General features: G+C 42.5%; 1 long non-coding RNA gene across 1 annotated transcript in view; it reads left to right on the forward strand.

The window, feature by feature from the left end:
• Positions 1-4,166: 4,166 nt before the first annotated feature.
• Positions 4,167-16,156, forward strand: part of LOC144767823 (uncharacterized) — a 133,383-nt gene continuing 121,393 nt past the window's right edge. The window contains exon 1 of the long non-coding RNA XR_013598351.1: positions 4,167-4,201. This is a non-coding gene — a long non-coding RNA (uncharacterized LOC144767823). The remainder of the gene's footprint in view (positions 4,202-16,156) is intronic.

Consider the following 16,156-nt stretch of genomic DNA (forward strand, 5'->3'; position numbering starts at 1 on the left):
TTGTTGACAAAGGTATCAAGTCATCTGTTTGGAAATTACGTGTGGTCTTCTCTTTGCTTGTTTAAGGTCTTAGCCCAATCAATATTAATGCTGGAGAAACATCTAAATATTGGCTAAGATTTATCCAAGGATCGCGTTCTCCTTGTGTCATGCAAGGTGATGCACGGGCAATGCAATCCTTAAGTAAGATTTATTAAGCCACCCACAGCTACATGGCATGACCCTGCATGACTTGCTAGTTCTGGAGCAAAGCAAGGCAGAGAAATTTACTGCCTTGCGCTCCTGTGTGCCGGGAAGGCATTACATGGGTGGTGCTTGAGTGCTCCTACCACCCACCCATCTAAGGTGCATTCCAAGATTTGTCAAGACTAGTAAACTTGGGAATGCCTCACAAATGTATGTCTTACACTTACATTCCTAAGACACATCATGACTCTGAAGTGGGCCTTATTGTTAACTCCTGCCTGAACTACTGAAACATTAGATAATATGGCCTGCCAGACTACCAAGGAAACACAAAGAAGAATGCACAGATCCCTGAAGGACGACTACAAAATCGGGAGAAAAAATCAGTTAAACTACATAACCTTGCAGAAATCTGTACTGATCTCCAGTCAAAGACAAGATCACCTTCAAGTTCATCTGCCATATCTAAAATTCAATAAGTGGGCTACCACCCAATCACCTAGAAGAAAAAGTACAACAATATGATCCTGTCAGATACCGGCTTTCCTTCAACTGCAACCCCCTCCATGCTTCCAAATCTGACTAAACTTCCAGAGGAGACTGATGCTTACTAAATGCTGGATTCCACTTATGGAACAGACTCCCACCAGATGCACAGAGCACAATTAACCTCTCTTTCGAGGAAACAATAAGAAATGTATTAGCTGTGGTTGCCATTCCTCATGGTCTCCAGGCTCCTTTGCCTCCCTTGGCTAGAAGAAATACACGGAAGCAGTCTGTCTGATATGAATATGGGTAAAGTAAAAACAAAATAGAGACAAAGGAGTGCAAGAAGCTCTCTTTACCACTCACCATCTATTGGTCAACGGCTTCCCAAGACCCATTTACAAATGTGAACAGAGGGGTGACTGCATTGTGGTCTCAATACCTCCTTTTGTCATATTTTCCTTCTTTATATATGTTCGGGACAACTTACCTTGCCCTTTCCCAGCTACCATTTTGCCTACATTCTTTGTTGTAGCGAGAAGCTTTATTGCCATAAGTACAATCTCCAAGCTTTCAATCAGCTTATTTGTGCTGTTTTCCAGAACCAGGCTGAGTTGCTTGGTAATAAGATCCAAAGTGAGTTCATGGGAGGTCCTGCTTGGATTATCTGCCTCCCTTTGGTTTTCAAACCACATCTCATGTACGTGGGAAGCAGACCTGGTTATGCTAGGTCTTTTGAATCAAAAGATATTGAATCATAAAACAGAACCTTGAAAAGTAAGACAAACAGATAACTGTTGTATGGTTGCGATGAGTGTAAAAAATTTATATTTTACATTTTTGTAGGTACAAATAGCTGATAGTTCTTATCACTGTGAAATGAGTGACTGCTCAGCAGCCTTCACTACATGTGCTTTCCCCTAAGCTATGGCAATTGTTGGAATAATTAACTGGCATGAGAGGCACTTTTGCAAGTCATCCATACATGAGCAATATTTGTCCAGTCTGTATAAAATTCAGATATCACATATGAGATATAGGGATGTCTTTCTCCACTCACATGTGGAGCAAACCCTAGCACATAAACTGAGAAGCACCAATGAAACACTGCACATGGTACCTCTGTGTTAAAAGGCAAAGTGACTTTGTTTTATGTTTGCTAGTAGATAAAGTCTGGTGTGACAATGCAAGCTGTTCAGATATAAAATATGGTAACTTAACTCAGATACATGTTTAAAAGACGAAATTGGACAAACACACAAATGCTTTCAGTGATCCAACTGCAGTGCATGAATTGATAAATGTGTGCAGGTTTAAAATCATATTGTTTGGTACGAGAATGCTCTGTGTGTAGTAGCGATATACCTATCTCCAGTTGCATCCACTGTAGCTACAATTAGCTTTTCAAGACATGAGTTCTATGAACCTGTAACTGATCTGATGTGTGCAACAGCGGCGGCTCCTCCGCAATGGTGAGTGAGGAACGCCCCACTGGCTCAGAGCCAGCAACTGAAAAACAAAATGCTACTTTACTATTGTTTTATTTTTCAGCTGGTGGCTTTGAGACAGTGCATGTGTGGAGGGGCCGGGCCGGGCCAGTCCATGGGAGGGTGCGGAGCAGTGTTGTGCACATCTAAGTGTGCATGTCTGTTTGGCCGACCGACCTAGACCGGCCAAACAGACATGCGCACTTAGGTTTCCCTAACCCAGCTGTATTCTACAGCTGGGTTAGAGAAATGCACAGACTCCCTGTGTCTGAGTAGAGCACAAAACAGGCTCGATCAGGCTGATCACCACAGAGTCTGTATTAGATGGACATTTTGTTATTCCAGGGACTGCTGGGAATAGCTTAAAGGACGTGCACCAAAGCGCGAGGCGGCCCCAGGAACAGCTACATTTTAAAATGTTTTTAAATTTAAGTGGCCCCTGACTGCCCCCGTACCTGTCCGATGCTCCTGCTGCCTTGCCACTCCACTTCTCCTCAGTGGCAGTAGCAGCGACCGTTGTCCAATGTCCATGGCTCTAGTCCTGCTTCAGTTTGACAGCCATTTGTCAAATGTAGCTTCCTCATCACAAACCTGCTTCGAAGAAAGAACTACCTGGTTGTCAGTGCCTTCTGCCTCATCAGTCGTTCTCTAAAGGAAGGGTTTTACAGAGAGAGCTCCCATGAAGGGATCTATTCAAGTAGCTAGAGGTAAAATTGAGGCCACACCACTGCCCTCTTTTATCTCACTGTGCTCACAGACAAGATTCTTTGGGCAAAGATAAGGTCCCTAGAGGAGTGTGTTTGGCTTTGAGCTTGGAGGGGAGAGATTAGATTGACATTGGGGTAGTTAATGAGGGGGAGAAATAGAGGCAAGACTCCATTCCTCCATCTGGCAAAACTGGACCACAAGGCATTGTTGGATTACTTTTACCAAAGTTCAGCATCAGAAGCCAGAAAATTGGTGATTATTCTTAGAAAACGGATGAGGTAAGTAGGAAAATTTTCCATTTGTAAGGACATATTTTATTCAATGTTTGTTAACATTATAAAGTGCATTCCCATCACTATGAACTCAGAGTGCTGCTTGGAACACAGGAAGCATCAAGAAGGCTGCCTGATAGGCATTTCCTGCCCGCCTTCAGAAGAACAGAGGAATCCCTAACTGTGACAAACTAAATTCAAGATCCAATAAGCTGCACTTTTATTGAGTCTCAGGAAAAAGTCACAAGATTTATTAACCTGCAAAACTAGATGGAACAGGCGTTTGACTGGAATTGGGGAAAACCCTTTTATCATTTGAAAACCTGGCTTGTAATGGAAGGGCCATGCCTTGGAATTTCTTGAAAATTAGGGGACCTTTATATAACCTGTGATGAATTTACAAAAGTTTTGGTACTACTTCTGAAACTTTATACTGTTGTCTTCATCCACCATTTTACACCAATGTTGAAAAGATTTGTGTCTTAAGTAGTCGAAGAACTGGAACAAATTGAATGTTCCTCCTTAAAGTATGGTACTATTATGAAACCCAATGTACCCTAATCTAGACCTAGGTAGCTACACAACATTTTAAATACATTTGTTCTACCTTGCTCTGCATAACAGTTCTAAGCACTGACCTTTAACTCAGTTATGTGCTGAATAAATGTTGTTCGGTTTCCTTGAAACTTGCTTCATTTATTAGGCATGAGGATTCTTAGTAACGTCCTGTGCACATGATGTACAAAACAGCATGAACGTATTCTGTATAAAGGTCATGTTCATCTTCATCCTTGTGCAAAACTACTTTGCATAGTTGCAGATATTGATTTAGGCTCATTTAGGTAATCCTACTTACAACACATCGATTGTGTAAGGAACCCCAAGGCTATCTTTATGGTATAAAAAAAACATACCTTCCATAAAGAGATAGAGGAGAAGGGTCCATGCTGACACAAGATGCTGAGTTCCCTGCATGCAGAAGCCCCAGCACGCAGTGGTCTGACATCCCTTGCGGGGAGTCCATCTCAATACCCAAACAGGTCCTTCGTTCTCTCCAATCAGGTAATGGGGTTGGCTGTATCCCAAGCAATATTTGGCTTTACACCTACATACATGCTAGGTACATTTAGGTGCAGTTAGATAGGTTCGCATAGTAGGAGTACGCTTGAACAATGCTATGTATCTATATGCCTGCACATATTCACTGTTTTTGCACCATGGTAGAATTCCACCTTTTATTTACTCTGTTGGTGCTTGAAGTGTTATACATCTGTTTCTGTCTAATGATTATCGCTGCACACATGTTTTATACTAGAATGATGCTTATAGAAAACGTCCCCACCATTCATTCTGTGTATCTGTCTGAGACTAAGTGAGCATGATTAACATAGTGAAAAGTACTGCACTGTTTGCACGATCCCTGAAGGATCAAGGGTTGTCATGTTTGATAGTTGCCAGAAACTATATGCTCCTTGGTAAGGTTAGAGGGATTATGGTGGCACTGTGAGTCAGCTGGTCTAAAGGCTGACATATACTTTGGGGGAGCCAGTCTGGACACCAACCCCTTAGTTTCTGTTGTCTAAACGTGCACATCCTGTATCGATTTGTAGGACCTAAATGTCAGTAAGTGATTCCCTGTCAGAGGAACTTGCAAGGCATGCAGTTTTTCGATGCATAGCAGCATTGTTGAAATTTTTAATGTAAACAACTCAACATAATGCAATAACTTTAGCAAAACAGTACAACTAGGGGGTTAAAACATATCTGAGCACATCACAATAAATATTCAAAACGGAGCACAACACAACTACAGAACAAAATAAAATTGCAACAACACAGCACAAAAACAAAACAGTTCAAAAAACAACAGAAAACATTATTGCAACATCCCCACACACCAAAAATTCACAAACATTCTTCGTACACATCACCAGCTGTGCAATCCTTGTTTCACAATACAGTGGTAAAATGTGTTTGGAACAAGCAAATATCTTTTTTTATGTTTGAAAAGCTTTATTGAAGAATAATAATAAAAACAGCAAGTTGACATCAGCAAGAGAAGTATACAAATATGACAAAACTGATCAAGCCATAACATAGCCATTGTCAAACTAGTTAATAAAAGAAAAAAGTGTTTTATGGGATTTTCAAGGAAAAGGGGGAAGAGGATAAGGGGAGGGGAATGAAAATACATGCTATAGCCAAACAATGCTACAGAGAATAACGGCAAAGAGAGAAGTGGTACATGCAATGCTCAAAAGTACATCATCTATGTAATATAGTGCAATAGAGAGAAAAACTGCAAACTGTCTTAAAATTCATCATTCATTTGAAACTTTATTTCGGTTTGTTTATGAACCATAAAAGTACAACAGAAGAAAAATACATTTGAAACAATAAGCTAATGCAAAAGTTACATCTCAATTCATATAGTTAGAATAGTAATCTTTACCCCTACACTATCCAACACTTACCCTACTGTTGCACCCTCCTGGAGTTAGAATAGTAATTTTAACCCCTACACTATCCAATACTTACCATACATGCAATGTAATGTTATGCGTTGTAATGGTATGCATTGCAAAGGTAGTATGCGTTGCAATGGAATGCGTTGTAAATGTAGTTTTTAAAAATTTGTTGTAATGGCATGCGTTGTAATTGAATGCGTTGTAATGGATGTTGAGTTGTAAAAAATGCGTTGTGAAGGTATGCGTTGTAAAAGTATGCATTGTAACATCATACATCCACTTTAAACACCCTTGAGGTGCAGGCGTGACTGTCAAAACGGAATCAGCCAGAGCTGCCGACTATGGAACTAGGGAAACAGGTTTGAGTCTAAACATCCTGTGATTCTGGGTAATCACTTAATCTCCCTGCGCCTACCAAAATGAATGTTTTATTGTGTATTACAACTGGTGCTCATGTAAAAGCACTCCAATATCTTCCAGTCAAGTTTGGCTATGTAAAACTGCAAAAACAAAAAAGCCCAGGATAGCATGTGGTGCACATTAGAGATGTTAGTAGCATCACATCAAAGAGTACAGATTATGTCTGCTCTGCAGAAAGAAAGATGCACTAGCTGGAAGGACACTTTTTCTCGCAGGCTTTTCCAGATTAATGGTCTGTGCAGCTGCAAGTGGCCAGGTGTGTCCAGACCAGAAATGTCCAGTTCTGGTATCACCAAACCCACTGTAAACTGGTGTGGATATGCACACGATAACACCACAGGTGGACAGGGACAGGGGCTGCTGGCAGAAGCATCAGCCTGACCCATGCCCACACCATTCAGTAGCCTCAAAGTCCCCCTCCCCAGGTCAAGCACCCCAGAACTGCACTGGCTCTAACTCAATTCAATTTTTTCAATTTCAATTTATAATCTTTATTCGGTTCTTAAAAAGACACCATAAAAGCACAAATACAAAGTACACACATAAAAAGCTTTTAGTGTAACACATAAATAAATCACTATACGGGAGTCATTGATCAAAATGTTCGTGCAATTTAACTCATCATGGGGACAGGCAAATGTCAATGGTCAATTTTCTCTAGTGTTTCTTAGTCTTATCGCTACACGAATAAAATTTATGGTGCAAAAGAGGGTGTATGCGTCCTCTGCTTCCTGTAGGAATCTCAGGGCCGTTCTTGCATGTTTAGGTTTTATGTCTTTCAGAATCCCCACCAGGAACTTACGTCTAGGCATGGTATAAAATTTACACAATAGGACAAAATGAAGGGTATCCTGCGGAGACCTGTGGTCGCAGCCGCAGGTACCCTTCTCCGCCAGTGTGTGAGTAAACCCTGCCGGGACCGCAAGAATATGATGTAGCATGTTTAGTCTGAACCGTGTCATGACAAAGCGGTCCTGGGCGTTAAACATGACTCTTAAATAAGGTTCCATTCCATGCTTTGCTGTGAGTTCGTTATAGATGGAATTTGTGGGTTTACAATTTTCTTTTTCTGCTCTTGATAGCTTGAGCTGTGCCAAGAAGAGGTTCTTTACCAATGATTTACTCTCAGATGTTAAAGAGTCTGGGGATGTGAAAAAGTTTGTGCAATCGATTTCAGCTAGGGATTTCTTTACATAGTTCAGCCAAGGGATGATATCACCTTTATCTTTTTTGAGGCAGTCCTCGATGATTTGTCTTGTTAGGCCGGCCTCTGGGTTAGTCCATATTTTGACCCATGCCAGGAGGGGTTTAATTTTGATTTTATCTTCTATGAAGAGTTCTCCTAGTTCTTCATGGATTATGTGGGCCGATACGCTCTGAGGGACCTTCAAAATTCTCCTCATGAATTTGTTTTCTTCAGTCTGTATCTGCTGGGCTTTACTATCCAAGAAGCCCCACACTTCTGCGCCATAAGAAACTTTCGCGCAACAAATTGCCCTATAAAGGTTCAGGATTTGTTCCGGGGACCATTTTCCCAGTCTTTGCCCATATCCCATGATAGCTCCTACTGAAGCTGCAAGTTTCGTAGAATGTTTTTCGACCAAGGGTTTAAAAGTGAGGTGATGATCAAATAGTACCCCCAAATACGAAAAGGTCTGAACTTTGTCGATTTTGTGTGACCCAATGTGAAAGGAAAAAGATCCTTTTATAGGTTTTCCGACGGACATGATATAGGATTTTTCCAGATTAGTTGCCAGGTCTAGTTTGTCCATAAATCTGACAAACCCATCAATCAGTTTTTGCAGGCCAACGGGGGTTCTAGCAAGCAAAACCGCGTCATCGGCGTATAATAACACAGGTACCGCACGATGACCGATTTGGGGTGAGTCCACCTTGAGTTTAAGCAGGTCTTTTTCCAGCGAATTAATGTAAATGGAGAACAAAAAGGGCGCAAGGATACATCCTTGCCTTACTCCACTTGTGCAAGTGAAGGGGTCGGTCTTCTTACCCTCTTGACTGTACCTTACACTTGCAGTGGTGTTCCGGTGGAGATTTTGCAAGGTGTCCACTAGCGGTTGGTCAACTCCTAGTTCTACTAACATGCTCCAGAGCTTTCTCCTATTTACACGGTCGAAAGCCGCTGAAAGGTCCATAAACCCCATGTGGATGGACCCCTTTCCCGCGATGGTATATTTGGCTATCAGGAGGTAAAGATTTAAACATTGGTCAGTAGTAGATCTGCCTTTCCTGAAGCCGTATTGCATTTCTGAGAGGATTTGGTGTTCCTCGGCCCAATCTTGCAATCGCTGTAGGATGACTCGCCCTAGAACTTTTGCGGTCACGTCTATAAGCGATATGGGTCGGTAACATTGGGGGTCGTCGCGGTTCCCTTTCTTATAAATTGGGACTATGGTCGCCGTTGACCAGGACTGGGATAGACCTGCCACCACCGCCTCGTTTAAAACCCTGGTGAGTAACGGTGCCCACCAATCAGGTTGACTCAGGTACAGGTCTGGTGGAATTCCGTCCGGGCCCGGGGCCTTATTTTTACTTAGACCAGTTATTCCCCTTTTGACTTCTTTCAAAGAGAAGTCTAGCTTTGCCGGCTGATGTTTCCTCGATGTATCCTCCAGGGCTAGGTGATTTGAGTGGTTATATAGTCTCTGGAAGTGGGTCTGCCATTGCTCCGGTAAGATGATGTTTGTGATTTTTGGAGCCCCTTGGTCCTGGAAGCAAGGGGAATTAATCACTTTCCAGAAGCTAACAATGTCTTTTCTTTCAGCGGCGTTCCTTAAGTCCTCCCAGGCCTGGTTCTGTAGGTTTTGCTTGCGGATTTTCAAGGTCTTTTTATACTCCGCTCTACTCTTTGTCACCCTGATCTTATCCCTTGGTTTGCAGTGGAGGCTATCCTTCAGTTCTTTAAGCGCCTTGGTGCAGTTCGCATCGAACCAGCGGGGATTTAAATTCATTTTGTTAGATCCCGTGGTTGTGAGTGAATTATTTACGTGTTGTGCGATTTCTTCGAAAGCCTTGACCACCCGGTCCCCGCATACACTTGGGTCTAAGCATTTGTCAATTGCATCTGAAGCATCTATTAATAATTTTTTATAAAAACTGACCCCATCAATTTTTACCCATTTAATTCTTCTTCCCTGATCCACAGCTTTTTCCACGGTGTCAGGTTTCTTTGGGCATGTGTTAAAATCAAAACCTTCAGTTGCAATAAAGACCGGGTTATGATCACTAAAACTGCTGGCCTCTATTTTAGTGCTGGTAATGTTTCTTTTTAACTCATATATTGTACCACCTACTCAACACAGGTGGCAAATGTCTCTGATCACATCCCCAATGTCAGGGATACCTTGCCCTTAAAGAACCTGGTAATTATAGATCGAGCAGGTTATTCCCCATTTTGGGGGGTTTAACTCATGATCTGCATTAACACATAATGAGGCATCAGCCAGGGTCAAAGTGTGATCTGATTGTGTACAAAGGAATCACTTTTGTGCTGCTTCATTCGGAGATGTGGTCTAAGCACCGACTGCATGTACATAGCGGTGAATCTATTTACCTTCATTTTGAATGTTAAAGAAGCCCAGCGACAGGTGCTACGGCAGATGAACTGTTCCCAGGTGCACTTTATTTTCTATAGCATCTCTGGATTAGAAATGAAACGAAGAGTAGTGACTCATCAAAATATGCTTTCTGACCCATGAGAATGGTATACATCTGATTGTTGCTTAGCCCTTGGAGCACAATGCGTGAATCATGTGGTGCACATGTCCCCAGATTATTGTTGTGTGTTTTGTGAAGACATGTGCCAGAGAGATCCCCTTGCATGACAGCCTTTTCTTTCCATTTTCTGTTAGCGTCACACCAGCAGCTGCCAATGCACACAGACTGCCTGTTCCCTTTGCACATGCTGTGTCACTTGTAAACAGATTGCAATGCCTCATGGCTTACACGTCAGTTACAACACAACACTGGAAGAAACGTTTGGCACATCTTCTTGGCGCTAGCTGATAACCAACGCCAGTTGTGTGCTGCATCTGTTTGAAGAGCTCAACAGAACGTGTGTTTAATATCCAGCATATTGAGAGCATCAGTGCATTTTCTGGACAGGAACCTGTTCCAACATGAGTCAAACATGACTTTACTGGTGAGATTGAAGCCCTGCAGCTGGCGGGAGGACATTTGCCTGACGTGTGGGGGTGCAGACATAATAATGAGCAACACTCAATAACTTGTGAAATGTTTAAACCTGCATTAAATACACATAATCAATAAATAATGCATGTTGTTGTTGAGGTTACTGTCTTGTCTAAAAGAGATTCCAAGAACTTACTGTGTGAACACCATCAACACAGGATTGGTAAGTTGTACCACGTCCGAGGATGAGTAGGCATTCAGACGAGGAAGAGGAGAAGAAACATACACTTATGACATCAAAATACTTGTAAACGTGCACACTAGAGAAAAGGGTCAAGTGCCTCCATGGCATTCACCATGAAGTGTCTTCCATCCCCTCTCTCCCTTCTTCTCTCTCCTGCTTATATCAAGCTGGAGGCAGCATTCACTCTGCAGGAAGCTCCTCAGAGACACAGTCCCTGGAGCTACAAGGGCCAGATCTACAACTGCAAAATGTTCCCGATGTTGTAGCATCATTACTTTGAAACCCAATTAACATGATGTGTCTTTTTCTTTGATGCACAAATCTCAGGACAGAAGGCGGATGATGTCCTGAAGTCAGTGGTTATGCCTAAAATCAATAAGTAACAATTATCTTACGGTAGAGCTCACCAGGAATGATTGTGTGTAAGGGAAACATTAATTATTTTGACAGGTCTTGAAACTGACATCCCCTGATGACCAGGTGACATATCAGTGAGGTTACCAAACAATGCGTTGACGTCCAAAGCTCCCACTGCCATAACATAGGAGAGGTCATTAACTTGCATTTACCCATCGATGTACAGAGTGAGAATAACTCAAGGTGAAGCAGATGTGTACTTCTTTGATACACCCACTGATCCTGATCCTTTTAATGGTAGAGGATTCAGAAGGACTTTCAGGCAAACTCCGTATCCATGTAGGTGCAGGGACGCAAGATTATGATCAGAGGTGAGGGTGTCGGTGTTCCATACTGACCAGGATGATTGACACTGGTTGTGTAATAGAATATTTTTCTCCAAATTCTCCTTGACTCTCAGATCTAGCTGATCAATCAGTAAATAGTTCAAAGTGAGTGATAAAGTGATTGAGATTCAATGCAGTAAGCTCCAGTTATCACAGGCGTAACACCACTTTAATAATATCATGGAAATATATAGATGTGTACACATAGAAATTCTAAACCAAATACACACAAAATGTTCAGTTATTAAATGGGCTTAAGTTGCGATCAAAATAATCTGCTCACGCTGATTATGTTGATCATCATCACTGTGCTGCTCATAGTCCTGTGTGAAGGCCACAAGGAGTATGAGCCTCATCCCAATAACTGTGACTCCTATTAGATTGTTTCAGGCCACTAACCGATCACAATCTCTAGGAAGAGGCAATATAAGAAATGTGAAATTAAGGAATTCACACTCCCTTTAAATGTGCATAGCATGTGTCCCAAACAGCTAGAGACACCTGCTCCACAGCTACATATAGAAGAAGGGCACTTCTTAGTACTCAAAGGGGTCAGACAGAGAACCGAGGTAACTATGGGAGTGGGCAAAAAGGAGAAAAGAAGATACACACAAACCAAGCTGGACATCTATGAACCTTGCATCCAGCTCCAGGCTCTAGGGAGGATTATCAAGGTCTGTTTGGATTCCCTGATACTCTGGGTTCTTCACTGTGCAAGGCCAGCAACAGACGCTGGGCATTAGGCTTAGTCCTAGCTTTGAGAAAACAGGCAGTTCACTGATCTGTGTTCAGGAAGAGCTGGGGATTTATGTGCGCTGGAGTGAGTCTCCACCTTTTTTACACAGTGCATGGCTTTCATTTGGTGCCAGTGCTTACTAAAAGTTTCAAATCCTAACCAACCAAGATGGGTAGCTCTTTCTTCATTAGAGAGGTTTCTATGTAGAATGTCTACAGCATTGCTCCCACAGTGTATTGTTGGAGCCTGTGTCTCTGTACCACCTGGCAGGTACGATCTATAAAGGCCTCTTATTGCATGGATCAATATCTATTTTCCACCCGCACTCACTCAAATGTTTTTCGGATTTTTTGCAAAAATATTGCTACCATCAGTGCTGCACTCACTCATGCGATGTACCTCAAGGCCTGCTCATACCTGACCTCAGCATTTGTGACAACCTCCCACAAAGCATCCACAAACCTACCCAAGCAGATACTCTGACCTTCATCCCTCAAGAGACCCTACTATTACTATGGCCTAATTCTGCAACAAGTTCCTCACATGATTTAGCTTCCATGGATATGGTATAGAAATATGTGTGCCACCTCACATCCAGAACTTTGCATTACTTCTGAAACAATCACGACCCACTAAGTGAGAAGACTAACTTCACCACAACTGAGAGAGGCTCTTCTGAAATCCTGTACATTTCTGATTTAGAAGTTTGCTTCTCCAGCAGATTACGATGTCTGCCCTACATACCAACCCCAGCAAGGAAAGATAAACATACATGAACCACAATAGCCATTACTTAGATCTAAACATTCCTGAGCACCAATGTGCCACAAATGAATCAAACTTAAAGTATTCAAAAATACTACAGAGCCTGATAAGAAACAGAAAACTAGCGACCTGCACATAGTGGCGTAGCAAAACCTTAGGGGGGTTCTGCAATTTACTGCAAGGGAGCCTCCATTTCTGGTCACTCTACCTCCCACTGTTTTCTCCTTTCTCCCTCATCTTGTATTTCTTAGTTACTACCACCTTTCTTATATCTCTTTTGGTATTGCTTCATCCATGACATGAGTGTCCTTCTCATGTGTTATTCCCATTCCTTTCATTCTCTCCTCTAGAGGTGTTTCCAATCATTTTCTTTCCTCTACCTCTCACATTTTCTTTCTCATCATCCTTCAAATCACTCTCACAACAGTCCAGCACAGTGAGCAGCAGTGCACACTTCCCTAGAAAATAAGATCCAGCATGGCAGCCGATGTGCAATTTTCTCTTGCACTAAACAAGAAAAATATAAGCAGCAGCTTTAGAAACAGATACAGCATCCGAAACAGGAGTACGGCAAGCATCCCTCACATGAGTGATACAGAGGTACAGTAATAGTAGTAGTAGTAGTAGTAGTAGTAGTAGTAGTAGTAGTAGTAGTAGTAGTAGCAGCAGCAGCAGCTGTGCATGCACCTCACCCAAACAGGCAGAATACCACAGCAGCAGGACACGTCTACGAGGCAAAATATGTGATGAAATATCAAGGGATAGGTGTGCACTGGTACTAACTGGCAACATGTCATATGTAACACGTCAGTCATTCCTGGTGTTTTATCCTAAAGCAAAGCCCAAACAGGGATTTCTGATGCCATGATTAAAACCTAAACATAAGAATACCATTTCCCGAATGTCCAGTGTTCTTGGTTTAAAAGCAAGAACCAGCTGGTGGTTTCTCCTATGATGGCTGGAGTGGGTGGGTGCAGGAAGCTTTCTCTGTATATACTATACCAAAGTCATGTATAGTGTTCACAGAGTCCTGTGGGTCCTCAAAGGTACGCAGAGATTAAAGTAGATAATACCTTACTATATGTGTGGTAGTTTGGGTGAGCAGTAAGGCCTTATCAGAGGGTTGTGCTAAGCATTTATTGTACACACTCAGGCAAGAAATTATTTCACACACACAAGGACTGAACTCGGACCAATCTGTTTTGTGTAAAAATATTATTTAGTTATATTTATTGTCTGGAGCCAACCCAGGCCTGGTACAGGCAAGTATAACAATACTTTGCAAGCATATGCAATATAAATACAGTTCTAATGCAATGATTTAGTTTACAGTATAATTAATTGGTATTTGCAGATAATCAGAATTATTGTGAAATTTACTTTTTTAACGTGGCCAGGTATCTCTAGTTGCCAGGCTGGTGCATTTCCTGAGGGAAGGAAAACGGAATCAATGCGTTTACAGTTTACTCAAGAGCCACATTTAGTTCTGAGAAGACAGAACCGGGTTTGCCGGTTCATAGGAGAGATTCAGTCAAAGGAGCACTCGAGTGGCACTGGCAGTGGCAAAAAGGCGGCCGGGTGACGATTGTAGGGACTGCACATTAGACAATAAGCTAAGCACTGTGGGTGTGGGGGACTGTGGCATTCAGGCCACCACATTGGGAAAAACAAAAACTCCTGGGGTCGAGGTCAACACGTAGTCCAAATGGCCAACACAAGAACTACACCACCAGCAGCCCCGAGGCAGCCGGGTGTAGGAAGCGGTCTTGGCTGAAGTCGCAGAGTCGGTTGAGGGTCCCTCGGAGTCGGTCAGTGGATGATGAGGCGAATGGGGTTCTTGGAAGTCGCAAGCGTTCGGAGACGGTTGTGGTTGGTCTTTCCGGGCCGCTTCGGTTACAGAGTCGGTCAGGGGGTTGGCTTTGGTCGCGGTTGAGGAAGAACCTCCAGCTGTTGGGAGCAGGTTTGTTTTAGGAGATTGCTGAGGGTCAGGGGTCACTGGGATCCAGGATAGGATCACTGGCAGGACCTCTTTAATGTGTTGGCTCACTTAGGCTCAGTGTGGTGGTGAGCCTCAGCAAGGTCTACCAGTGCTAGGGGTTCTCCCTTCTCTGCACAGAGTCCTCAGACCAATAGAATCAAAGCCAGAGTTTACTCAACCTCATGAGGTGGAACTACATTCACACAACACCCTTCGGCAATGTATGAAGTAGCACACTGAATGGAAGGAGCTTGGTCCTTTTATACCCACACAGGGGCTCAAATGAAGGCGGTACAAGTACAGAATGCTGGTTGTAGGTACATATTAGGTCGTACATAAAGTGTACGGGCAACAAATGGGAGGAGCTAACAGTTAGCTAATTCTGGTGGACACATCCTGACGGATGTACGTTGTTACAATGCATGCTTTTACCACGCATGCTTTTACAACGCAGGTTTTACAACGCAAGTCGTTACAACGACTTGCGTTGGGGGAGCTGGATAGTGAATAGTTTAATTTACTATTCCAACTCCAGTCCCCGTGGATAGTAGGGAAGGTGTTAGATAGTAAATTAAACTATTACCTATCCTAGAGCGCCCCCCAGCGCAATTCGTTGTAATGACTTGCGTTGAAAAACCTGCGTTGTAAAGGCACTGCATGGTAAAAGTTGCGTCGTAAAGGATGTGTCCCCATCCTGACAGTTACAAGTTGAGGACAACTGTAAGCTCAACTGAGCAAATATATCTTGTCTCTAGGCCGATTTCAAGAGCAGTTAACAGGAAGGTAGGACAGAGCACATGGCAAACAAAATGGCTACCAGAAATACAAAATAGATTCCACACAACGGACAATATAGTCTCTAAATACAAGATGTCTTCTGCTAATGCTTAACCTAATCACAGCTAAATTACAACAGACGACCCTTTCAGCATTAGCTGAAGACATTCGTTTATCTGGGGTAATCTAGATATGCATCATGTACATTGATGCTCATCATCTCAGCTATTTCTTTATTTAACATTTGCTGTGCTTTTATATCTGCAATATTTCTTTCGGCAGGTGTACAAGCAGTGATGCACATGGAGCAAAGAATAGGACCACATTTATACAAGTACCACATGTAAATAGTGTCACCAGTAGTATACATAGAATAGTCAGTAGTTTCCAGCCCCAAGTAGCAATGAGTGTCCATATCCAGTTTGAAAATGTCCATGTACCAGTCTCTGTGTGAATTTCTGCAGCAATCTTATGCAATTTTGAGATTGCATCATAAACTGAAGGTGAGTGATCCGGTATATATACACAGCAACTGCTACCGATGATGCGACATGCACAACCTCGATCAGCTAAAATCACATCAAGCACCATCCTTTTTGCAGTGCTACAATCCTTGCAATTTGTAGTTCCTCTGTAATGTTCCCAAGTTCTATAGCTGTTTGATTGGTGACAGCTTCCACAACAGGAGTCAATAGCCTGATATTTCTACTATTCAATGCAGCACCCACAAAAAAGAA

Source organism: Lissotriton helveticus, chromosome 7, assembly GCF_964261635.1.
Source record: "Lissotriton helveticus chromosome 7, aLisHel1.1, whole genome shotgun sequence".
NCBI classification, from domain to species: Eukaryota; Metazoa; Chordata; class Amphibia; order Caudata; family Salamandridae; genus Lissotriton; species Lissotriton helveticus.